General features: G+C 43.3%; 1 protein-coding gene across 1 annotated transcript in view; it reads right to left on the bottom strand.

Annotated features, from left to right (window-relative positions):
- Window positions 1–4706, bottom strand: part of CARD11 (caspase recruitment domain family member 11) — a 687245-nt gene extending 682539 nt beyond the window's left edge. The window contains exon 1 of the mRNA XM_075830023.1: window positions 4622–4706. The gene's annotated coding sequence lies outside the window, so the exon portion shown is untranslated. The remainder of the gene's footprint in view (window positions 1–4621) is intronic.
- Between the last annotated feature and the right edge of the window lie 21364 nt (window positions 4707–26070).

Genomic DNA, 26070 nt, shown 5'->3' with positions numbered 1-26070 from the left:
GTGCATGTATGTTTGCATATATGTATGTTTGCATGTATGTATATTGGCATGTAAGTATTTGTTATGTATGTATGTGTATATGTGCATGTATGTATGTATGTATGTATGTTGTCATGTATGTATGTATGGATGTTGTCATGTATGTATGTATATATGTGCATGTATGTTTGCATGTATGTTGGCATGTATGTATATATGTGCATGTTTGGATGTAAAATTTGCATGTATATATTTGTATGTATGTATGTATGTTTGCATGTATGCATGTTTGTATGTATGTATGTATGTATGTTTGCATGTATGTATATATGTGCATGTATGTATGTTTGCATGTTTTTATTTTTGCATGTATGTTTGCATGTATGTTTATATATATGTGCATGTATGTAATTATGTTTGCATGTATTTATGTTTGCATGTATATTTGTGCATGCTTGTATATATGTATGTATGTATCTTTGCATGTTTGTTTGTATGTATGTATGTTTTCATGTGTGTGTGTGTGTGTATGCATGTATGTATGTATGATAGTTTGCATGTATGTATGTATATATGTGTGTATGTTTGCATGTATGTATATTTGCATGTATATATGTGCATGCTTGCATATATGTATGTATGTATGTTTGTATATATGTATGTTTGCATGTATGTTTGTTTATATATATATGTCTGTATGGCCATGTATGATACTGTCTGCTGGCGCCCTGTATCTAAGTCAACTTCGCGGCAGGCTTCTATACATGGTATAACAGTCAGTATCACACATTAAACTGACTCTAAGCCTACAACATGTTTTATTTCATTTTTTTAAAATTTATTTTTTTACAGGTTTGGTGTTTGGACTACGTCGGTTTCGAGGACTACTTAGATGACGGTTTTTTTTCTACAATAAAATGGTTAATGAGGGTTGTGTTGGGGGTGCTTTATTTCAATAAGATATTTTATCTATATCTTTTCTTTTCAAATTTTATTACTACCACTTTAGTGATGGCCGCTGTCTGAGTGACAACATCCATTACTAAGGCGAGGCTTAGTGTTAGCCGGTGCAGAGGCTAACACTAACCACCATTATTACCCCGGTACCCACCACCATCAGGGGTGCCGGGAAGAGCCAGGTACGATCCAGTACCCGACAATCTGTTTTGATGGATGGGCCCTGGGGCGGCCGCAGGCTGGTATTATGAGGCTGGGAAGGGCCAAAAACAGTGGACCTTCCCACCCTTGTAATGCTAGGCTGCTGCAGCTGTGTTGTATCTGGCTGGTTATAAAAGTGGGGGGGACCCCACGTCATTTTTTTAAATTATTTATTTATTAATTTTTAATTTTTTAAAAAAAAAGACATGGGGTTCCACCCAATTTATCATAACCAGCCACATACAACACAGTGTTATTAGCCTGGGAATGGACAATACCAGTGGCCCTTCCCACCCATGTAATGCCAGACTGCTGCGGCCTTGTATAAGGCTGGTTATTAAAAATGTGGGGGACCCGTCTATTGTTAAATTTGTTAAATTTAAAAAAAAAACAACGTGGGGGCCCCCCCCCATTTTTATAACCAGCCCGATACAACACAGCAGCAGCAGCCTAGCATTACAAGGGTGGGAAGGTCCACTGTTTTTGGCCCTTCCCAGCCTCATAATACCAGCCTACGGCCGCCCCAGTACCCGACCATCGCAACAGATGATCGGGTACTGGATCGTACCAAGCTCTTCCCGGCACCCCTGGTGGTGGTGGGTACCGGGGTAATAATGGGTGGTTAGTGCTAGCCTCTGCACCGGCTAACACTAAGTACCGGCTTAATAATGGACGCTGTCAATCAGCCAACTGCCATTATCTAGGCACTAATAAAGTTTAAAAAAAAACACAAAGACAATTCTTTTTTATTGAAATAAGAAATCCCCAACAAAACCCTCGTTAACCATTTTATTAAAATTTGAAAAAACTTAGATCTATGCAGTAGTCCAACGAATCGAAGATGTAGTCCAATCGGTACATCAAAATCTGCAACAACATAAAAAAACAGTTATCAATGTGAACAATACCAATACTTCTACTCACCTACACACATATATACACGCACACACAAACAAACAACCATACACAAACACACACATATATACACAAACACACACACACATATATACACAAACAGACAAAGACACATACCCAAACACACATATATACACAAACACACACATACACAAACACACACACACACACATATATATATATATATACATACCGTGCGACTGGTGTCTCGCCTGGTGTCTCGCCGTGCATCTACGGCGCATGCACCGAGATGCGCCGAGATGCGCGTTCACAAGATAAATGACATCCTCTCCTCAGGAAGGAGAGGATGTCATTACGCATGCGCGGCCACCGCTATTTACGTAAATAGCGGTGGCCGGGAACCTAGACAACGCGCAAGATACAAAGAGGGACCGACCTGGACTTCAATCAAGAATCGCAGGAAAACGACATCGCTGGGCGACGGACAGGTAATTAGAAAACTTCTTATTTTTACATGGGGGAGCTTCATAGCTACATTTATCAACTTGGGAATAACCCTTTAAACTCTGTGGACAGGTCAGGATCCTGTTTCTTTTAAATACTGCTGGGGAACCCGCTATTGAGGACAGGAGTTTTGGAGAGGTAACAGACTGAGAGCTACGTAATGGTAAGAGCAGAGTTCACAGCAGCACAGACTCTGCACGCTCCTCTCCTGAAATACTCTGTGCTGCTGTGAACTCTGCTCTTACGTAGCTCAGTCTGTTACCTCTCCAAAACTCCTGTCCTCAATAACACCTTCACATGATTGGCAAGTCACCACCCCGCACAAGATCCGCACCCTCATCTCCTGAAATACTCTGTGCTGCTGTGAACTCTGCTCTTACCATTACGTGGTGACTTGCCAATCATGAAGGTGTTATTGAGGACAGTAGTGGAGGAGAGGTAACAGACTGAGAGCTACGTAATGGTAAGAGCAGAGTTCACAGCAGCACGGAATCTGCACGCTCATCTCCTGAAATACTCTGTGCTGCCTTAAACTCTGTGGACAGGTCAGGATCCTGTTTCTTTTAAATGCTGCACTGTAGCGCAGCCTTATATAGTGGATCGAGCGGGTTCCCTAGCAGCATTTAAAAGAAACCTGACCTGTCCACAGAGTTTAAGGCAGCACAGAGTATTTCAGGAGATGAGCACGGCCGGCCACGGGCAGCCGGTCGTTTTTCCGAGCCGTGCTCCCATTATAAAGTATAGGAGCACGGCCCGTAAAATAAAAAAATAGAACATGTTCTATCTTTTTAACGGCACGGGCACCTTCCCGTGAGAAAACGGGAAGGTACCCGTGGCTAACAGAAGTCTATGGGCCCGCTATTTCGGGTCGTAATTACGACCCGTAATAACAGGTGTTTTTACGGTCGTGTGCATGAGGCCCCGTAATGACGGGTGGCTACATGTGTGCACCCGTCATTACGGCAGCGTTGCTAGGCGACGTCAGTAAATAGTCACTGTCCTGGGTGCTGAAAGAGTTAACTGATCGGCAGTAACTGTTTCAGCACCCTGGACAGTGACTACCGATCACCATATAGAGTAACCTGTAAAAAAAAAAAACGTTCATACTTACCGAGAACTTTCTGCTTCCTCCAGTCCGGTCTCCTGGCCATTGCCTTGGTGACGCGTCCCTCTCAACATCCGGCCCGACATTCCTGGATGACGATACAGCCCACGTGACCGCTGCAGCCAATCACAGGCTGCAGAGGCCTCTGCAGCCAATCACAGGCTGCAGAGGCCTCTGCAGCAAATCACAGGCTGCCGCGTCAGAAAAGAAGGTCGGACTGGAGGAAGAAGAGGGACTCGTCACCAAGGCAACGACCGGGTACGTATGAAATGCTTTTTATTTTATTTTTAATCAGCAGCCTCTTTTCTCTATCAGTGACTGATAGAGACAAGTGGCTGCCGATTTGTATAATATTTTTGACCGGGTTCGGTCAAAACGTGTTCGGCCGAACCCGGTGAAGTTCGGATTCGCTGCGAACCGAACTTTTCCGGAAGTTCGGACCGAAACCGGGTTCGGTTGTCCCGGTTCGCTCATCTCTATGTGTGACTGCCACTATATGTAGTTGTATAGTATAGAATACATCTGATCCATCTGAATGTAGTCTTCCATGGTCACTAGGTGAATAATGAAAGTACCAGTAGGTCAGGGGTGACAAAATGTCAGTTCAATATGTTCCATGATGGTGGATATGGGTGTCCCCGGTACGTAGTTATCTAGGAGGTAGTTAAGGGAATATCCCAATGTCTTAGATGCAACAACTGTAGGTTGCATTTAAACTTTGCATATAAGAAAACCACATACTGGACAGGATGGAACAGGGCTGGACTCTGAGGTCGGATGCATGTATATTAAAACGGTACAATAACAGGCATATCAAAAGATTCAGTGGAACAGTTAAAAAACCAATGCATTCAAAGATAGAAAAAGACACATTTTGATCTTGTTACACATAGCTGAGCCATACTGGGGACTGGTTTAGCGATTATGCTGGCGCTGCTACTATAGAATATGGCGGCTCACCGCTCTCTGTGGCGCTACTAATCCCTAATTGCTTCCTACCTTATATGCACCGCAGGTAATGAATGTGGCGCCTATGCACGTGAGGACGTCAAGTGTGGTGTTGGCGCTATGGCTCTGGAATGCTCGGCAAGATGGCTGTGCGTTCCACCGTGAAGTCAGTGGGAGGCGTGGAATGCAAGCGAATGCGCAGAGTCTCATCTGGGCTGGTGTTGTCACGGTGACGTCTGATACAGACCAGGGCTTCGCCGTGTTGGTACAGAAGTTGTGATCCAGGAAGAAAATCAGGTAATATGTATGTTGTAGAGACACTTTTGATCTCTAATCAAGACTAGGTGTAACTTACAGAATATATTTTTAGACAATGTGAAGATTGGCAATTTGGTAATATCATGCTATGCATGTGGCTGTTGGGGAACTAAATAGAGTATTGTGGACAGAATGAATAGGATGAAAACTAGTAAGCTCTAATATGCCCTATTATATAAAGGATACTGTGTCAATGATGAATAGGTCAGATAGTCGTAAAAGCAGTCCCCTGGCGGTACAGACAGGCTCAGAGAGCGGGTCTGAGATGGGGAGAAAATGCCGATTATTATGCTATATATGTCATTTACATTTAAATACGGTAAATAAATTATTCTTCATAGTATAATACATAGATATCAGCGTCGCAGATGTACAAGCAGCATATATACGAACAGCATATTCTGGTAGATGGATTTAAAGGAAACTGCTAATCTCGTACACCCTGTTAAGCCCCCTAGGTTCCAGGGTCTGGAGTTTGTGTATCCAGTACGTTTCCCTGCGTTTGAGTTGTTTTATTCTATCACTCCCTCTTCTAGGTGCTGGAACATGTTCGATCACTTGGAACATTAACTGTGAGATGTTATGTTTGTGTTTGGCAAAATGTGCGGGAATGTGTAGTAGCGTTTTACCGCAGCGTATATTGGACTTATGTTGGCCAATCGTCTCTTTGATCCGTTGGGTGGTTTCCCCTACATATGCCAAACCACAGGGACATTTGATCATATAGATTACATAATTGGTATTGCAATTGAAATGGTCTCGTATCAGGATGTTCTGGCCGGATAGGGGGTGATGGATTTTATCTCCCTTGATAATGTGTGAGCATTGTAGACAACATCTACATGGAAAAGTGCCCATCTTGGGTGTGTTCAGGAATGTTTGTCTGGATGGTTTCTTGGATGATCCGATGTCCGCTCTGACAATTTTGTCTCTGAGGTTTTGGGGTTTTTTAGAGCATGGTTAGAAGGGGGATTTAAATTCTGTGACTTGTGGGTAGGCCGCCCTCAGTAAGGGCCAATGTTTCCTAATAATGTGATGAATCTTATATGCGCATGGGTGATATACATGAATGAAAGGGATGCGTTTTGGTTTTTCCTTGGTGCGGTGGGTGTTAGATAATTGTAAAGTATCTAGGACTCTTTTAGGGTATCTTCTTTCCAGGAACTTGGTCATCATGTTGTCAATCCTCTGCGTAAGGATGGATTATCCACAATGCGGTTAACACATGTATATTGTGATCTCGGTAAGGAGTTTTTAGTTGCTAAGTGATGGCAGCTGGAAAGCTGGAATAGTGAAGCAGACCGTTTTTATCCATTTCTTTGGTATAAAGATCTGTGTTGAGTTTGCCATGTTCGTTTTTCTCAATTATTGTGTCTAGGAAACTTAGTTTGGACATATTATGGCTAAGGGTAAATTGCAACTCAGGCCAGACACTGTTAAGGTAGGCTGTAAAATTTTGAAGGCTATCAGGGGGACCCTCCCAAAGACAAAAGATATCATCAATGTATCTTTTCCATAAACGGGCATGTTTAAAAAAAAAAGGATGTTGGGATAAATTAAGTGTTCCTCAAAAAAGGCCATGTAGCAATTGGCGTATGGGGGGGGGGGCAACAATGGAGCCCATGGCCGTGCCCTGTAGCTGTATGTAATAGGTATCTTCAAAAAGGAAACAGTTTTTACTCAATATTAAGTTGAGAAGATCGTCACAGAGGCTCATGATGTCCGGATGTGTATCAGCATTCTAAAGCATATAGTGTACTGCTCTTATACCCTTGGTGTGTTGGATAAATGTATAGAGGCTACAGACATCAAAAAATGATGTTAAAAATGCTGAGGTGTCAAGAAGAAACGATTCGTTGTTTTGACAAGAGGTGTTAATAATTTTTCAAGGAATTTGGAGAGAGGTGAAAAGATAGAGTCAGTAGATGCGACTATTGGACGGCCTGGGGGTTTATCAAGTCTTTTGTGGATCTTTGGAAGGATATACACTACCGTTCAAAAGTTTAGGGTCACTTAGAAATTTCCTTATTGAAAAGCACAGTTTTTTACAATGAAGATAACATTAAATTAATCAGAAATACACTCTATACATTGTTAATGTGCTAAATGACTATTCTAGCTGCAAACTTCTGGTTTTTAATGCAATATCTACATAGGTGTATAGAGGCTCATTTCCAGCTCATTGTGTTTGCTAACTGTGTTAGAAGGCTAATGGATGATTAGAAAACACTGGAAAACCCTTGTGCAATTATGTTAGCACCGCTGTAAACCGTTTTGCTGTTTAGAGGAGCTATAAAACTGACTTTCCTTTGAGCTAATTGAGAATCTGGAGCATTACATTTGTGGGTTCGATTAAACTCTCAAAATGGCTAGAAAAAGAGAGCTTTCATGTGAAACTCGACAGTCTATTCTTGTTCTTAGAAATGAAGGCTATTCCATGCGAGAAACTGCCAAGAAACGGAAGATTTCCTACAACGGTGTGTACTACTCCCTTCAGAGGACAGCACAAACAGGCTCTAACCAGAGTAGAAACATAAGTGGGAGGCCCCGCTGCAAGACTGAGCAACAAGGCAAGAACATTAGAGTCTCTAGTTTGAGAAATAGACGTCTCACAGGTCCTCAACTGGCAGCTTCATTAAATAGTACCCACAAAACGCCAGTGTCAACGTCTACAGTGAAGAGGCGACTCCGGGATGCTGGCCTTCAGGGCAGAGTGGCAAAGAAAAAGCCATATCTGAGACTGGCTAATAAAAGGAAAAGATTAATATGGGCAAAAGCACACAGACATTGGACAGAGGAAGATTGGAAAAAAGTGTTATGGACAGACGAATCGAAGTTTGAGGTGTTTGCATCACACAGAAGAACATTTGTGAGACTCAGAACAACTGAAAAGATGCTGGAAGAGTGCCTGACGCCATCTGTCAAGCATGGTGGAGGTAATGTGGTGGTCTGGGGTTGCTTTGGTGCTGGTAAAGTGGGAGATTTGTACAAGGTAAAAGGGATTTTGAATAAGGAAGGCTATCACTCCATTTTGCAACGCCATGCCATACCCTGTGGACAGTGCTTGATTGGAGCCAATTTCATCCTACAACAGGACAATGACCCAAAGCACACCTCCAAATTATGCAAGAACTATTTAAGGAAGAAGCAGGCAGCTGGTATTCTATCTGTAATGGAGTGGCCAGCACAGTCACCAGATCTCAACCCCATAGAGCTGTTGTGGGAGCAGCTTGACCGTATGGTACGCAAGAACTGCCCATCAAGCCAATCCAACTTGTGGGAGGGGCTTCTGGAAGCATGGGGTGAAATTTCTCCCGATTACCTCAGCAAATTAACAGCTAGAATGCCAAAGGTCTGCAATGCTGTAATTGCTGCAAATGGAGCATTCTTTGACGAAAGTAAAGTTTGAAGGAGAAAATTATTATTTCAAATAAAAATCATTATTTCTAACCTTGTCAATGTCTTGACTATATTTTCTAGTCATTTTGCAACTCATTTGATAAATATAAGTGTGAGTTTTCATGGAAAACACAAAATTGTCTGGGTGACCCCAAACTTTTGAACGGTAGTGTATAACACTGGTGTAACTGGGTAGACCAATAGACACCCAGTTACACCAGTGTTTTATATCCTTCAAAAGATCCACAAAAGACTTGATAAACCCCCAGGCCGTCCAATAGTCGCATCTACTGACTCTATCTTTTCACCTCTCTCCAAATTCAAACACCTCTGGTCAAAACAACTAAATCGTTTCTTCTTGACACCTCAGAATTTTTAACATCTATTAGAATACATGACCAACTACCGACTGAAACTATACTAGTCACATTTGATGTCTGTAGCCTCTATACATCTATCCAACACACCAAGGGTATAAGAGCAGTACACGATATGCTTACGAATGCTGATACACATCCGGACATCATGAACCTCTGTGACGATCTTCTCAACTTAATATTGACTGAAAACTATTTCCTTTTTGAAGATACCTATTACATAAAGCTACAGGGCACCACCATGGGCTCCAATGTTGCCCCCCCCCCCCCCCCATACGCCAATTGCTATATGGTCATTTTTGAGGAACACTTCATTTATCCCAACATCCTTTTTAAAAAACATGCCCGTTTATGGAAAAGATACATTGATGATATCTTTTGTCTTTGGGAGGGTCCCCCTGATAGCCTTCAAAATTTTACAGCCTACCTTAACAGTGTCTGGCCTGAGTTGCAATTTACCCTTAGCCATAATATGTCCAAAAAAAGTTTCCTAGACAAAATAGTTGAGAAAGACGAACATGGCAAACTCAACACAGATCTTTATACCAAAGAAATGGATAAAAACGGTCTGCTTCACTATTCCAGCTGCCATCCCTTAGCAAGTAAAAACTCCTTACCGAGATCACAATATACACGTGTTAACCGCATTGTGGATAATCCATCCTTATGCAAACAGAGGATTGACAACATGACGACCAAGATCCTGGAAAGAGGATACCCTAAAAGAGTCCTAGATACAGCACAATTATCTAACACCCCCCGCACCAAGGAAAAACCAAAACGCATCCCTTTCGTTCATGTATATCACCCATGCGCATATAAGATTCATCACGTTATTAGGAAACATTGGCCCTTACTGAAGGAGGCCTACCCACAGTCACAGAATTTAAATCCCCCTTCTTACCATGCTTTAAAAAAAAAAAAAGCCTCAGAGACAAAATTGTCAGAGCGGACATCGGATCATCCAAGAAACCATCCAGACAAACATTCCTGAACACACTCAAGATGGGCACTTTTCCATGTAGATGTTGTCTACAATGCTCACACCTTATCAAGGGAGATAACATCCATCACCCCCTATCCGGCCAGAACATCCCGATACGAGACCATTTCAATTGCAATACCAATTATGTAATCTATATGATCAAATGTCCCTGTGGTTTGGTTTGGCATATGTAGGGGAAACCACCCAACGGATCAAAGAGTGGATTGGCCAACATAAGTCCAATATACGCTGCGGTAAAACGCTACTACCCATTCCCGCACATTTTGCCAAACACAAAGATAACATCTCACAGTTAATGTTCCAAGTGATCGAACATGTTCCAGCACCTAGAAGAGGAGGTGATAGAATAAAACAACTCAAACGCAGGGAAACGTACTGGATACACAAACTCCAGACCCTGGAACCTAGGGGGCTTAACAGGGAGTACGAGATTAGCAGTTTCCTTTAAATCCATCTACCAGAATATGCTGTTTGTATATAAACTGCTTGTACATCTGCGACGCTGATATCTATGTATTGTACTATGATGGATAATTTATTTACCGTATTTAAATGTAAATGACATATATAGCATAATAATCTGCATTTTCTCCCCATCTCAGATCCGCTGAAACTCTCTGAGCCTGTCTGTATTGTACTATGAAGAATAATTTATTTACCGTATTTAAATGTAAATGACATATATAGCATAATAATCTGCATTTTCTCCCCATCTCAGACCCGCTCTCTGAGCCTGTCTGTACCGCCAGGGGACTGCTTTTACGACTATCTGACCTATTCATCATTGACACAGTATCCTTTATATAATAGGGCATATTAGAGCTTACTAGTTTTCATCCTATTCATTCTGTCCACAATACTCTATTTAGTTCACCAACGGCCACATCCATAGCATGATATTACCAAATTGCCAATCTTCACATTGTCTAAAAATATATTCTGTAAGTTACACCTAGTCTTGATTAGAGATCAAAAGTGTCTCTACAACATACATATTACCTGACTTTCTTCCTGGATCACAACTTCTGTACCAACACGGCGAAGCCCTGGTCTGTATCAGACGTCACCGTGACAACACCGGCACAGATGAGACTCTGCACATGCGCTTGCGTTCCACGCCTCCCACTGACTTCACGGTGGAACACACGGCCATCTTGCCGAGCGTTCCAGAGCAGTAGCGCTGACGCCACACTTGATGTCCCCACGTGCATAGGCGCCACATTCATTACCTGTGGGGCATATAAGGTAGGAAGTAATTAGGGATTAGTAGCGCCATAGAGAGCGGTGAGCCGCCATATTCTATAGTAGCAGCGCCAGCATAATCGCTAAACCAGTCCCCAGTACGGGTCAGGTATGTGTAACAAGATCAAAACGTGTCTTTTTCGATCTTTGAATGCATTGGTTTTTTAACTGTTCCGCTGAATCTTTTGATATGCCTTTTATTGTACCGTTTTAATATACATGCATCCGACCTCAGGGTCCAGCCCTGATCCATCCGGTCCAGTTTGTGCTTTTCTTATATGCAAAATTTAAATGCAACCTACAGTTGTTGCATCTAAGACATTGGGATATTCCCTTAACTACCTCCTAGATAACTACATACTGGGGACACCCATATCCACCATCATGGAACATATTGAACTGACATTTTGTCACCCCTGACCTACTGGTACTATCATTATTCACCTAGTGACCATGGAAGACTACATCCAGATGGATCAGATGTATTCTACACTATACAACTACATATAATGGCAGCTACACATATATAACACTTGGTGTTCACGGAACACATTTCATTGGATGCGCTCACAGTCCCAAGATGCTTAACACCGTACCTCCCTTTTTTTTTACCCAATATTGTACCTGTTCTGTGTATATATCTGCTTCAATACAGTCTATATATGACACATCCTGTATTTTTGCTTTTCTGTATGGAACCTATATAATATGCTATAAATGCTTGTATATGTTTCCTTAGTGCCCGACGAAGGTCTCACGACTGAAACGTTGCACATGTAGCCACTGGCATATACTGAATAAATAAATAAATCTACGTTAAATACTACAGATGTGTGTCGAATACAATTCCTTTGACATTGGGCTTTATGTTAGTGGTAAAATTTGGACGATATATTCAGTGTTTATTGGTGAAAATCTGCAAAATTTAGAGAAAATGTATAAAAAATTTAATTTGTCAGAATTTAAATGCATCTGCTTGTAAAACAGATGGTTATACCACCCAAAATAGTTACTAGTTCACATTTCCCATATGCCTACTTTAGATTGGCATAGTTTTTTGTTTATTTTTAATAAACAGATTTTTATTGATCCAGTATACATCTAATCATTACATACAGCAATGAAACATTGCAAACAAAGCATTGGGATAAGGATCACATTTTTTACAGAAAAAAAACAAAAAAGAAACAAACAAAGAAACAAAACTCCGGATCCAGACACGGCAAATTGACCACACTAAGGTAATTATAAGAGTATGTCGGAGTAGGTAGAGTCAGTCCATTGATCCCATAAGGAAGTACGAACGTAGTACCCTTGAATAGAGGCTAAAGCGCATTCCATAACACAATTATTGTTAACAAATAAAATCACTTCACTCATACTAGGCACTTTTGTAGATTTCCAGTATTTTGCAATCAATATTTTTGCAGACAGCAATACATGAAAAAGTATGTTTCTGACACCCGGAGAGAAATTCACCAATCCCACATGCAGTAGGGCTAGGGGAGGGGCGAGCTGAATGTCAACCCCTAAAAGAGATCGTAAGAAATGTTCTACTTGCTGCCAAAAGCAGGACAATACTATACACTCCTAGAAAATATGGAGGATGGTACCCTTAGAAGTGAGGCACCTCCAGCACCTATCTGATGATGTTGGATATATTCGCGACAAACGATTAGGAGTGTAATACCACCTATACATTATTTTCCTAGACGCTTCCAAATGTGTAGTGCACTTAGAGAGAGAGAGCAAGCTATATTGAAAGTGGCTTCCCAATCCTGCGTTCTTATAGGGATTCCCAGATCTCTCTCCCAATGCCCCAGACAAGGAAATTCCTCCCGAAGCAAACCCTCACACAATACCTTATACATTTTTGATATCCCTTTGCATGTTTTATCCAGATTAGTGAATGACCATTCAAAAGGCGTTTTAGGGGAATCAATCAGAGGAGGCAATGTACTCAACAAATGACGTATTTGTAATGTTGGGGGTAGGGAAACAGACAACGCCCAGCATTCCCTGAGTGCACAGTGGCTGATAGAAATTCTCATTCATTGCCATTTGCCAAGCCAGTGTGTGAATAAGCTTTTATAACGGGCTCATCCCCGTTGCATGGGTTAACAATCCAACTTGCAATCCAGGCAGGCAGCTGTAGTACTACAACGCCCAGCATTCCCTGAGTGCACAGTGGCTGATAGAAATTCTCATTCATTGCCATTTGCCAAGCCAGTGTGTGAATAAGCTTTTATAAGGGGCTCATCCCCGTTGCATGGGTTAACATCCAACTTGCAATTCAGGAAGCCTTTGTAGTACTACAACGCCCAGCATTCCCTGAGTGCACAGTGGCTGATAGAAATTCTCAGTCATTGCCATTTGCCAAGCCAGTGTGTGAGTAACCTTTTATAAGGGGCTCATCCCCGTTGCATGGGTTAAAAATCCAACTTGCAATCCAGGCAGGCAGTTGTAGTACTACAACGCCGAACATTCCCTGAGTGCACCGTGGCTGATAGAAATTCTCATTCATTGCCATTTGCCAAGCGAGTGTGTGAATAAGCTTTTATAAGGGGCTCATCCCCGTTGCGTGGGTTAACATCCAACTTGCAATACAGGCAGGCAGCTGTAGTACTACAACGCCCAGCATTCCTTGAGTGCACAGTGGCTGATAGAAATTCTCATTCATTGCCATTTGCCAAGCCAGTGTGTGAATAACCTTTTATAAGGGGCTCATCCCCGTTGCGTGGGTTAACAATCCAACTTGCAATCCAGGCAGGCAGCTGTAGTACTACAACGCCCAGCATTCCCTGAGTGCACAGTGGCTGATAGAAATTCTCATTCATTGCCATTTGCCAAGACAGTGTGTGAATAAGCTTTTATAAGGGGCTCATCCCCGTTACATGGGTTAACAATCCAACTTGCAATCCAGGTAGGCAGCTGTAGTACTACAACGCCCAGCATTCCCTGAGTGCACAGTGGCTGATAGAAATTCTCATTCATTGCCATTTGCCAAGCCAGTTTGTGAGTAACCTTTTATAAGGGGCTCATCCCCGTTGCATGGGTTAACAATCCAACTTGCAATCCAGGCAGCCTTTGTAGTACTACAACGCCCAGCATTCCCTGAGTGCACAGTGGCTGATAGAAATTCTCATTCATTGCCATTTGCCAAGCCAGTGTGTGAATAAGCTTTTATAAGGGGCTCATCCCCGTTGCATGGGTTAACAATCCAACTTGCAATCCAGGCAGGCAGCTGTAGTACTACAACGCCCAGCATTCCCTGAGTGCACCGTGCCTGATAGAAATTCTCATTCATTGCCATTTGCCAAGCGAGTGTGTGAATAAGCTTTTATAAGGGGCTCATCCCCGTTGCGTGGGTTAACATCCAACTTGCAATACAGGCAGGCAGCTGTAGTACTACAACGCCCAGCATTCCTTGAGTGCACAGTGGCTGATAGAAATTCTCATTCATTGCCATTTGCCAAGCCAGTGTGTGAATAACCTTTTATAAGGGGCTCATCCCCGTTGCATGGGTTAACATCCAACTTGCAATCCAGGCAGCCTTTGTAGTACTACAACACCCAGCATTCCCTGACTGACTGGCACCTTATGAGTAACTGATTTTCCGCCAGTCCGAATAACAATTTAAAAGGGCCTCATTTCTGTCTAAGGGTTTAATTCAACGTGCTAATTAAGTACAGCCGGTGCCTTTGGTGCTATTATACAAGTCACAGCATACACTGACAGCCACCTATTCACAGTCACTCATTTTCAGCCAGTCCAAATAATATTTTATAAGGGCCTCATTCCTCTAGTAGGGGAAGGGGTTTTGATTAAACTTGCTGCACTCCAGCAGTGAAATGTCTGGTAAAAAAAAGGTTGTGAAAGGACGGGGTAGAGGAAAAAACACCCATGCCATGTCCTCTTCCAGTCCAAATGTTGGATCTGTTGGTGCCAGACCCAGTACCAGCATTTTTGGAACAAGACATGTGCCCAGTTCTACTAGTAGCAGCAGTCATGTGCCTGCTGGTAGTAGTAGCAGAATCAGCAAGCCAGACTTGTCCATCTCCTCCGGTGGGCGGGTTAGGTTAGTCAATACGGTCATTGTGGACTGGTTGGCTGGCTCGCGGTCATCTCAGCAGGAAGACTCTGACGATCTGGCTTCAAGCCAGGTTTCATCGTTGGATTCCAGATCCTCTACAGTTCCTTGGCACAGTGACAGTAGTAATATGAGTATTTCTAGCGTTTCCATTCCATCATCTATGTCTTCACTCCCCCTTCTTAGCGGGAAGCCATCTTTCCTGAGAGTCCTAAGAGACATCTCCTCGGGTGCGAAGGAAGATACTGAACAACATAGTGATGATGATTTGTTTTCCGCGAGTCAGCCAACGGAGTGTGTTGCGGCGGTGGAGGTGGAAGCGGTGTCCGAGACGCATAGCTGTGGTAGTGGGGGTGTTGGTGGTAGTCGTGGTGGCAGACGCAGTAATGAGGGGGGGTATGGAGCCCGCCATGATGTCACATCACATTCACAACACAGTGACAGAAGTGGCGGAGATGATGAGGAGGGCTATGATGATGTTGTTTTAGACAGGACATGGGAACCAGGTGAAGAGGTGATGATGGCGTCAGAGGAGGAGGGTAGTAGTGGCGGCACTGGCAGTGATAAACAGCCAAGCCGAGGTAGGGGCAGAAGTAAATCTGCAAAACTTTGCAGCGGTAGGGTCAGCTCAGGAGCCGGTGATGGCGACACTGCTGCTACTGGTGTAGGCTCCCGAAAAAAGCCTGCCAGACAAGGGGCAAGCTCGGGCGGTGGTGGTGGTGGTGGACGTGGTACTACCTCTTTATGGTACTCTGCCGTGTGGCAATTTTTCTGTACCTTCCCGGAGGACGAAAACATGGCACAGTGCCGTATCTGCAAGCAGAAAGTAAGGCGTGGGCAGGGCAGCTATGTAGGAACTACCGCTCTACGTAAACACATGGAGCGGCATCACAAGGCCATGTGGGACAATCGACATGCCCCACCATCATGTACATCTAATGAAGACCCCTCTGCCGCTGCTGCTGCTGCTCCGAGTCCCTGTCATCTAAGTAGTAGCCAGGACTTATCCACCATCTCGTTGTCGTCATCATCATCATCACTGTCATCTAGTGCTCCTCCTACGTCCCATCAGTTATCCATTACGGAATCGTTGTCCAATAAGCAACAATATATACCCAGTCATCCACTTGTCGTGCGGCTTAATTCACACCTGGCTAAGTTGTTGGTGGTGCAGTCGCTGCCGTACCACCTGGTCGACTCCGCCGGCTTCAAGCAATTGTTGGCGTGTGCTCAGCCTAGGTGGCGAATACCTAGCCGCCATTACTTCTCCAAAACAGCTGTCCCTGCCTTGCACAAGCACGTGGAGGAAAAGGTGGGCCAGTCCTTGCAATTATCCATGTGCAGCAGGGTACATGCCACCGTCGACACGTGGAGCAGCAACTATGGGCAGGGACAGTACATCTCTTTCACGGCCCACTGGGTCAATATTTTGCAGTCCCATGCACCACCGCAGCAATGCCAGGCATTGCCACCTCCACACTTGTATCTTTCCGGACACCAGGCGCCTACCATCCTCCTCCTCCTACTCCTCCTCCTCCTTGCCCTCCTAAATGGAGGTCTTCCTGTCCCCGACAGGACACAGCGTATCTTCCACTCCTCCTCCCTCCTCTTTTCATAGGTGCAAGGTGAAGCGCCACAACGCTGTCTTACACCTGCTGAGCCTGGGCGAGAAAAGCCACACAGGGCAGGAGCTGCTGCTGTGCATCAAGGAGGAAATCACACGCTGGCTGTCTCCTCTGAAACTCACACTGGGCAATGTTGTCTCTGATAATGGGAAGAACGTTGTGGCTGCACTGCGTCTAGGTCACCTGACACACGCTCCTTGCATGGCACATGTGATGAATCTGGTCATAACACGCTTCTTAAAGTCATATGTTGGTTTGAAGGGTGTGCTGGCCATGTACAGGAGGGTTTGCGTTCGCTTTAGATATTTGTATCCATTTAAGCACGCCCTCCTGGACTTGCAGCGTCAAAACAATCTCCCAGAACACAGCCTGATTTGCGACGTTCCAACACGCTGGAATTCCACCCTGCACATGTTGGACCATCTGTACGAACAGCGGAAAGCCGTGAATGATTTCCTGATGCAGCAGACGGGCAGCGTTCGGAGCCAGTGTAATTTCGAGCTCAGGCACTGGCAGCTGGTTAGAGACGCATGTCGCGTTTTGAGGCCCTTTGAAGAGGCCACACGATTTGTGAGCCGTGACGCTAGCGGAATGAACGATGTTATGCCGCTGATATTCATTCTGGAGCAAACGCTCACAGCGATGATTCAGCAAAGGATGGAGGAAGGATCACATCTGGCTATGGATGTTGAGGAAGAGGAGGAGGAGGATGAGGTTGAGGAAACAGGACCTGAAGAGGAGCTGGATTTGGAGATGGAATCACAGGAAGGGATAGGGGACGAGGCAGCCGCACAACATGACAGTAATGATGACGAGTCTGACGACGACCTTGATGATGGACAACCATGGCAGTATGGGGCGGAGATGGAACCAACCGGGCCCTCTGAAACGCTGGCCAGGATGGCGAGCTGTATGCTTCGTTACTTGCGCGCTGACTGTCGTATTGTTAGCATGAAGCAAAGAGATGAGTACTGGATAGCCACACTTTAAGGGTATGTTCACACGGCGGGGGTCCGTAACGGCTGAAATTACGGGGATGTTTCAGCCTGAAAACATCCCCGTAATTTCAGCCGTACCGGCATGTGCAGGCGCTTGAACACCGCGTCAATTACGGCCGTAATTAGCGCTGCTATTCATTGGAGTCAATGAATAGCGGCTCCAATTACGGCCAAAGAAGTGACAGGTCACTTCTTCTACGCGGGCGTCTATTTACGCGCCGTCATTTGACAGCGGCGCGTAAATATACGCCTCGTGTGAACAGACAAACGTCTGCCCATTGCTTTCAATGGGCAGATGTTTGTCAGCGCTATTGAGGCGCTATTTTCAGACGTAATTCTGGGCAAAAACGCCCAAATTACGTCCGTAAATAGGCCGTGTGAACATACCCTTAGACCCTCGGTATAAAGCCAGAATGGGGGAGTTTTTTGCGCCTTCCGAGTGGGAGGCAAAATTGGCTTATTATCGAGAGAAGCTATGCAGCCAGCTTGTCACGGCTTTCAAACGGCAAACACCTGCTGCAAGCATGTCTGACCGGGGGGCCACTCTCCGCTCCCCACTGTCTCATCGTTCCACCGCCTCTGGCAGAGCTACCTCTGCAATAGGCGGCAGCAGCGGCAGCAGCGGCAGCAGCAGCAGCCAATTCAGTTTGGAAAATATGATGACAACATTTTTACATCCAATATCCCGACCAGACACACATCGTAGTCACCAAAGGGATGTTCACCATCACCAGCACCTAAACAACCAGGTTCACTCGTACCTGGACTGTGCACTTTCTCCGTCAGAAATCCTGATCCCAGACCCCATGGACTTCTGGGTCAGCAGATTGGATAATTTTCAAGAACTGGCCCAGTTTGCCATGTACTGTCTTGTCCACCCTCCAGTGTAGCGTCAGAGAGGGTATTCAGCGCGGCAGGGGGCTTCGTCACCCCTAAGTGAACAAGATTGTCCGCCAACAGCTTGGAAAATCTCACGTTTCTGAAAATGAATCAAGCGTGGATCGGTGAGGATTTTAAAACCCCTGTGCCTGATGCCACTGATTAGATCTGACATTGCTGCTCCTGCTGCCGCCTGCTACTGCCGACTGCTACTACGGGATTCTGTCCTGTCCACTCTTTTTTTAATGTGCCGCTGTTGGTGCTGCTACTACTTCTACCACCAATCCACCCCCAGTGCCGTCTGCTACAAGCAGGCCTGCCCCACCACAGGGCTTTGTCTGTGACTGTCCAGTCTGTTTTAATGTGCTGCTACTACTACTACCACCCTTGCTGTCCGTTGGTTACCTCTACTACCACCAATACACCTCCACTGCCGTCTGCTACAAGCAGGCCTGAGGTCAGCCCCACCACAGGGCTTTGTCTGTGACTGTCCAGTTTGTTTTAATGTGGTGCTGCTACTACTACTACTACCACCCTTGCTGTCCGTTGGCTACCTCTACTACCACCAATACACCTCCACTGCCATCTGCTACAAGCAGGCCTGAGGCCAGCCCCACCACAGGGCTTTGTCTGTGACTGTCCAGTCTGTTTTAATGTGCTGCTACTACTACTACCACCCTTGCTGTCCATTGGCTACCTCTACTACCACCAATACACCTCCACTGCCATCTGCTACAAGCAGGCCTGAGGCCAGCCCCACCACAGGGCTTTGTCCTGTGACTGTGCAGTCTGTTTTAATGTGCTGCTACTACTACTACCACCAATACACCTCCACTGCCGTCTGCTACAAGCAGGCCTGGAGGGCTTGTGAAAAGCCATTGCTTGTTGCTTTTACATCCATGTATGGATGAACCCCGGCAGGCATCTGCCACCATAAAGGGTAAATTTTTTGAGGGCTTGTCAAAAGCCATTGCTTCTTCTTTTACCACATTATATGTATGAACCCTGGCAGGCATCTGCCGCCAAAAATGGTTAATTTTTGTACCTTTTTTAACAATGCATTAAGCATACAACATGCACAAGGGCAGTGGTTTCTGTTAGTTATCACCGTGTCCCATCCGTTTTCCTATAGCCATACATGTTGGCGTAACTTTGACACTTACTTTGCCTTAAAGACAGCTCAAAAGTACTTGGATACACTCATGGGTGACCTAAGAGTGTTATACAGGGCTTCTAGGGCTTTTAACCCCTTTAGGACACAGCCTGTTTTGGCCTTGTGGACACAGCCTATTTTTTCAAATCTGACGTGTGTCACTTTATGTGGTAATAACACCGGAACGCTTTTACCTATCCAAGCGATTCTGAGATTGTTTTCTCGTGACATATTGTACTTTATGTTAGTGAAAAAATTTGGTCGATAAATTCAATATCTATTTGTGAAAAACTTCAAATTTTAGCAAAAATTAGCATTTTTCTAAATTTAAATGTATTTGCTTGTGAAACAGATAGTAATACCACACAAAATAGTTACTAGTTAACATCCCTCATATGTCTACTTTATGTTTGCATCATTTTTTTTCACGTACTTTTATTTTTCTAGGACGTTACGAGGCTTAGAACTTTAGCAGCAATTTCTCATATTTTCAATAAAATTTCAAAAAGGGACCAGTTCAGTTCTGAAGTGGCTTTGAGGGCCTTATATATTAGAAAGTCCCCATAAATCACCCCATTTTGAAAACTGTACCCCTCAAGGTATTCAAAACCACATTCAGAAAATATTTTAACCCTTTAGGCGTTTCACAGGAATTAAGGCAAAGTAGAGGTGAAATTTACAAATTTCATTTTTTTTGCCGAAATTCATTTGTAATAAAAAAAAATCTGTAACACAGAAGGTTTTACAAGGGAAACGCAACTCAATATTTATTGCCCAGATTCTGCAGATTTTAGAAATATCCAACATGTGGCCCTCGTGTCCTAATGGACTGAAACACAGGCCTCAGAAGCAAAGGAGCAGCTAGTGGATTTTGGGGCCTCCTTTTTTTAGGAATATATTTTAGGCACCATGTCAGGTTTGAGGAGGTCTTGTGGTACCTAAACAGCCGAAACCCCCCCAAAGTGACCCCATTTTGGAAACTACACCCCTCAAGGCATTTTTCTAGGGGTATAGTTAGCATATTGACCCCACAGTTTTTTTGCAGAATTTAGTGGAATTAGTCTGTGAAGATGAAAATCACCTATTTTTCTGTGGAAACATAGAATTTTTTCATTTTTACAAGGAATAAAGGAGAAAAAGCACCCCAAAATTTGTAAAGCAATTTCTCCCGATTACGGCAATACCCCATATGTGGTCGTAAACTGATGTTTGGACCCACAGCAGGGCTCAGAAGGGAGGGAGCGCCTTTTGGATTTTGGAGCGCAGATTTTGCTGGATTGGTTTTCAGTGCCATGTCGGGTTTGCAACGCCCCGGAGGGACCAAAACAGTGGAAACCCGCCAAAAGTGACCCCATTTTGGAATCTACACCCCTCAAGGAATTTTTCTAGTGGTATAGTGAGCATTTTGGCCCCTCAGGATCTTTTTTAGAGCTAAGGTGACAAAAAAACAGCGATTTTGGCGCTTTAAATTCTTTATTTATTACAGCGTTCACCGTGCGCAATAAATTAAGTTTTAATTTATTCTGCCGGTCGGTACGATTACGCCGATACCATATGTGTATAGTTTTTTTTAAGTTTTGCAGAGTTTGCACAATAAAATTTACTTTCTATAAAATAATTTATTTTCTGGGACACGTTATTCCGAGCCGTAACTTTTTTATTTTTTCGTCAAAAAAGCTGTGGGAGGTCTTGTTTTTTGCGGGACGGGTTGTAGTTTTTATTGGTACCATTTTGGGGTAAATGCGACTTTTTGATCACTTTTTATTCTATATCTTGGGAGGGGTGGTGACCAAAAAATAGCGATGCTGACAGTTTTCCGTTTATTTTGTTTGCGGTGTTCACCGTGCAGAAAAATGAACATTATAGTTTCATAGATTGGGTCGTTACGAACGCGGCGATACCAAATATGTGTACTTTTTTTTAACATTTTCATTTTTTCCCTATAATAAATGACTTATTATAGGAAAACAAAACCTTTTAGTTTTACACTTTTCTAAAACATTTTTATTAACTTTTTTTTACTTTTTACACTTTATATTTTTGTTTATTAACTTTTCTTTTACTTTTTACACTTTCTTTTTTTGACCTGCAGCTCTGATCGCTGCCAGAATACATTACACTACATTACATTACACCTAGGTAGTGTAATGTATTCCAACTGTCAGTGTGACGTCACAGTCACTCTGACAGTTGGTCTACGAGGATCAGCAGAGGCTGATCCTCATAGGCTGACATACATGGCAGACTTGGGGGCCGTTGTCTGGCCCCCGGGTGCCATCACAAGCATCAGAAGCCCCCACGATTGCATGGGGGCTGCTGATGCGCTACAAACCCGCTACATGCGGAGATCGCAATCGAGCCCCGCATGTAACGGGTTAATTGCCGAAATCAGCAGCGATGAGCCGCTGATCGGCAACACTGGAGAGTGTCAGCTGTCGGGGACAGCTGATCTCCAAGTTCCCGATGCACACTGTCGCCGACAGTGTGCATCGGGAACGGCACAGTGACTTTCTGTCACTCTGACAGGAAGCCTATCAGGACCAGCCGAAGGTTGGTCCTGATGGGCTTCCGTCCATGGCAGACCCGGAAGCCATTGTTTGGCTTCCGTTTGCCATACTAACTATCGGCAGACCCCGCGATTTCGGACGGGGGTCTGCCGATATGTTAGAAACCCCTAAAATTCGGCGATTGCACCCGATCGCCGAATTTAAGGGGTTAATGCGCCGAAATCAGCGGCAAAGGACCGCTGGCCGGCAAGAGGGGAGTGTCCTCGTGCGGGAAGTAACTTCCCGCAACGACGGACAGTTACGTCCTGGTGCGGATAGGGGTTAAACTTTGTTATATACAATTTTTAGGGGCTTTCTTGAATTACAGGTTCGGTCGGAATCAAACTTTTTCATGAAATTCGGCGAACCAGCCGAACCGAACTTTTCATAAGTTCGCTCATCTCTAGTAATAAACCTATCTTTACTATACAATTGTGTTGTGAATCACCGCGTACACAAACACTTAGTGGCAAAGCAATTAGATAAGAGTTATACAAGAGAAAAGGTAGGGAAACTAGGCATAACCCTAGACACCCCAATAAAAGGAGGTTGTAAGGGTGGGTGGCACTAGCTCAGTGAACCCCACTAAACACTAGTCCTGTAACAATATACTTTCCAAACTTATAGACCTCAATTTACCCATTAGGCATCTATGAGGGACAGTTTCAAATGCTATATCCATGGCACCTCTCCTGTCTAGGCTTGTACTCACTTCTTCATAAGAACAAATGACGTTGGTTTGACAACTTCTGTCCTTAGTAAATCCGTGCTGGCTGTCAAAAATGTTTTGTTACATACTCCTATATATAATCCCTCAATAGCCCCTCAAACATTTTCCCACAATGGATGTTAAACTTACTGTTCTATAATTACCCGGGGAAGACCTAGAGCACTTTTTGAAAATAGGCACCACATTTGACCTGTGCCAGACCCTTGGCACTATACCAGTCACTGGAGAATCTCTGAATATTTTGAAGAGGGGGGCATAAATAACTGAACTAAGTTCTTCAAGAACTCTTGGGTGTAACCCATCTGGCCCCGGAGCCTTGTGCACATGGACCATATCTACATTCAGCGAATTCAGTATTATGTAATTGATGTATTAACAGCACTGGCACTGGCTACATCAGCTGCTCTTTCTTTTATTGTATATGCAGAGCTATAGAACCCATTTAGTAGCTCTGCCTTCCCTAGATCCCATGTGACCAACTCCCCATTATCACTATTTAGGGGTCCTACATGTTCAGACCTTGGCTTTTTTACATTTATATACTTGGAGATTTTTTGGGGGATTTGTTTTGCTATCTTTTGCCACCTGGCTTTCATTTTGCTGAATTTATTACTTTTTTGCAGATTTTATTAAGCCTTTTGCAATTTTCAAAGGCTAGAGTTGTACCCTCAGATTAGTATTTTTCAAATGACCTTTTTTTGTCATATATTGCCCTTTTTACAGAAGGTGTAAGTCATGTGGGGTTTAATTTTAGTTTTTTTTATACTTGTTACCTAGAGGAATACATTTTGCACTGTGATTATCTAAAGTGGATTTTAACTCCTTCCCACTGCGGCCACTTTTGAACTTCCTGACAGAGCCTAATTTTTCAAATCTGCTATGTTTCACTTTATGTGGTAATAACTTTGGAATGCTTTTATCTATTGAAAGCGATTCTGAGATTGTCTTCTCATGACACATTGGACTTTATGTTACTGTTAAAATTTGGTCGATACATTCAATATTTAATTGTGAAAAACACCAAAATTCTGCGAAAAGTGCAAAAATTTGCATTTTTATCAATTTAAATGTATCTGCTTGTAAGACAAATAGTTATACCACACAAAATAGTTGCTAATTAACATTTTCCATATGTCTACTTTAGATTAGCATAGTTTTTTTATCATCCTTTTATTTTTTTAGGATGTTACAAGGCTTAGAACTTTAGCAAAAATTTCTCACATTATCAATAAAATTTCAAAAGGCTATTTTTTCAGGGACCAGTTCAGTTGTGAAGTGGCTTTGAGAGGCCCATACAATACAAACCCCATAAATCACCCCATTTTCAAAACTATACCCCTCAAAGTATTTAAAACAGCATTTAGAAAGTTTCTTAACCCTTTTGGTGTTTCACAAGAATTAATGCAATGTAGAGGTGAAATGTACAAATGTAATTTTTTTTTGCAGAAAAATTATTTTTTCCCCTCAGGGTATGTTCACACGTAGTCAACCAAAACGTCTGAAAATCCAGAGCTGTTTTCAAGGGAAAACAGACCCTGCTTTTCAGACGTTTTTTTACCAACTCACATTTTTCGCGGCGTTTTCGCGGCGTTTTTTACGTCCGTTTTTGGAGCTGTTTTCATTGGAGTCTATGAGAAAACAGCTCCAAAAACGTCCAAAGAAGTGTCCTGCACTTCTTTTGACGAGGCTGTATTTTTACGCGTCGTCGTTTGACAGCTGTCAAACGACGACGCGTAAATAACACGTCGTCTGCACAGTACGTCGGCAAACCCATTCAAATGAATGGGCAGATGTTTGCCGACGTATTGTAGCCGTATTTTCAGACGTAAAACGAGGCATAATACGCCTCGTATACGTCTGAAATTTGGCCGTGTGAACATACCCTAAGTCTTCTTTTATTTTTAAGACAAATTTCAAATACAGAAAACAAACAACTGTACATACAGCATATACCCTGTATACAACAATGAATATTAGCAACATGATCCGAAACCAACAACCTACGTTCATTGTGCTCATTACTATACACTAGGACCATAGAAACAAATGGGCCATATATAATAGTTCCACTTTCTTACCACGACTTTACTGAGCACATATGCTCTATAACTCCTATAAAAAAAACAGAGCATATCACTAGATAGTTTTAACTCTGCACAAAAAATATGAACCAACAACGTACAGCTGCTTAGTTTCTTCACAGAACATCATAACAATTAAACCCCCCATCCCCCAAAAAAAACAATAAACAAACAAAAAAAATATCTCCAAACCACTTTCTCCTCCCCCTCCGTGCTACATCGCCTCCAAAACTTCCCTTTCCAGTGCCTCAAACCGACACTAAATCCAAGGGGCCCAACCTGAGAAGAAAAAAGAGATCTTCCTCTTCTTTCTAAAATCATTCTTTTCCAACATTATAAGTTTATTGGTCTGTTTAACCCATTTATCTACCGATGGAGTGCTTTTACTGTTCCAATTCAATAAAATACACTTCCTAGCATAATAAAGTAATTTTCCCACTGCCATAGTTCTCCCCGCAGACCCCTCTTCCACCTCCAGAGATCCCAATAAACAAATCCAAGGGTCTAGAGATATTCTTACTTGAAAAATCCCAAAAATATAATTACAGATCTCTTCCCAGAACATATTTATTTTTGGGCACATCCATATTAGATGTAGGTTATCAGCTTCTAGACTATGACATTTACGGCGCCTGGCTTGCTGATGGCCATAGAATTTAGCGATCTTGTCTGGGAAGAGATGCAGATTGTGAACAATAAAAAATTGTAATATCCTATGGGCCGAGCTAGTTGACACTTTTTTGAGACCCCTTAATGCCAGAGGCCATTCTCTACCATCCCTAGTACCTAGAATCTCCTCCCAGTACTTCCTGCATTTACCTGGATTCCTTACCAACCTCTGCCTCATATAGGATTTATATAATTTAGACGACAGCCCCTTATTAGAAAGTTAATTCATCGTTAATTTTATAAATTCTGGAACCTCCACAATCCTTATTGCCCCATGATCTTCTGACATAAAGGCTTGATACAGCTGCCTGAAATAGAACCAACCTCCTTTACCCAATCCAAATTTCTTATCAAGAGTCCCAAAGTCCAACAGGACTCCATTGTCCA

This window comes from Rhinoderma darwinii, chromosome 6 (genome assembly GCF_050947455.1).
Source record: "Rhinoderma darwinii isolate aRhiDar2 chromosome 6, aRhiDar2.hap1, whole genome shotgun sequence".
Lineage (NCBI taxonomy): Eukaryota > Metazoa > Chordata > Amphibia > Anura > Rhinodermatidae > Rhinoderma > Rhinoderma darwinii.
The sequence above is the reverse complement of the archived record's forward strand: the minus strand, read 5'-3'. Positions and strand labels throughout refer to the sequence as shown.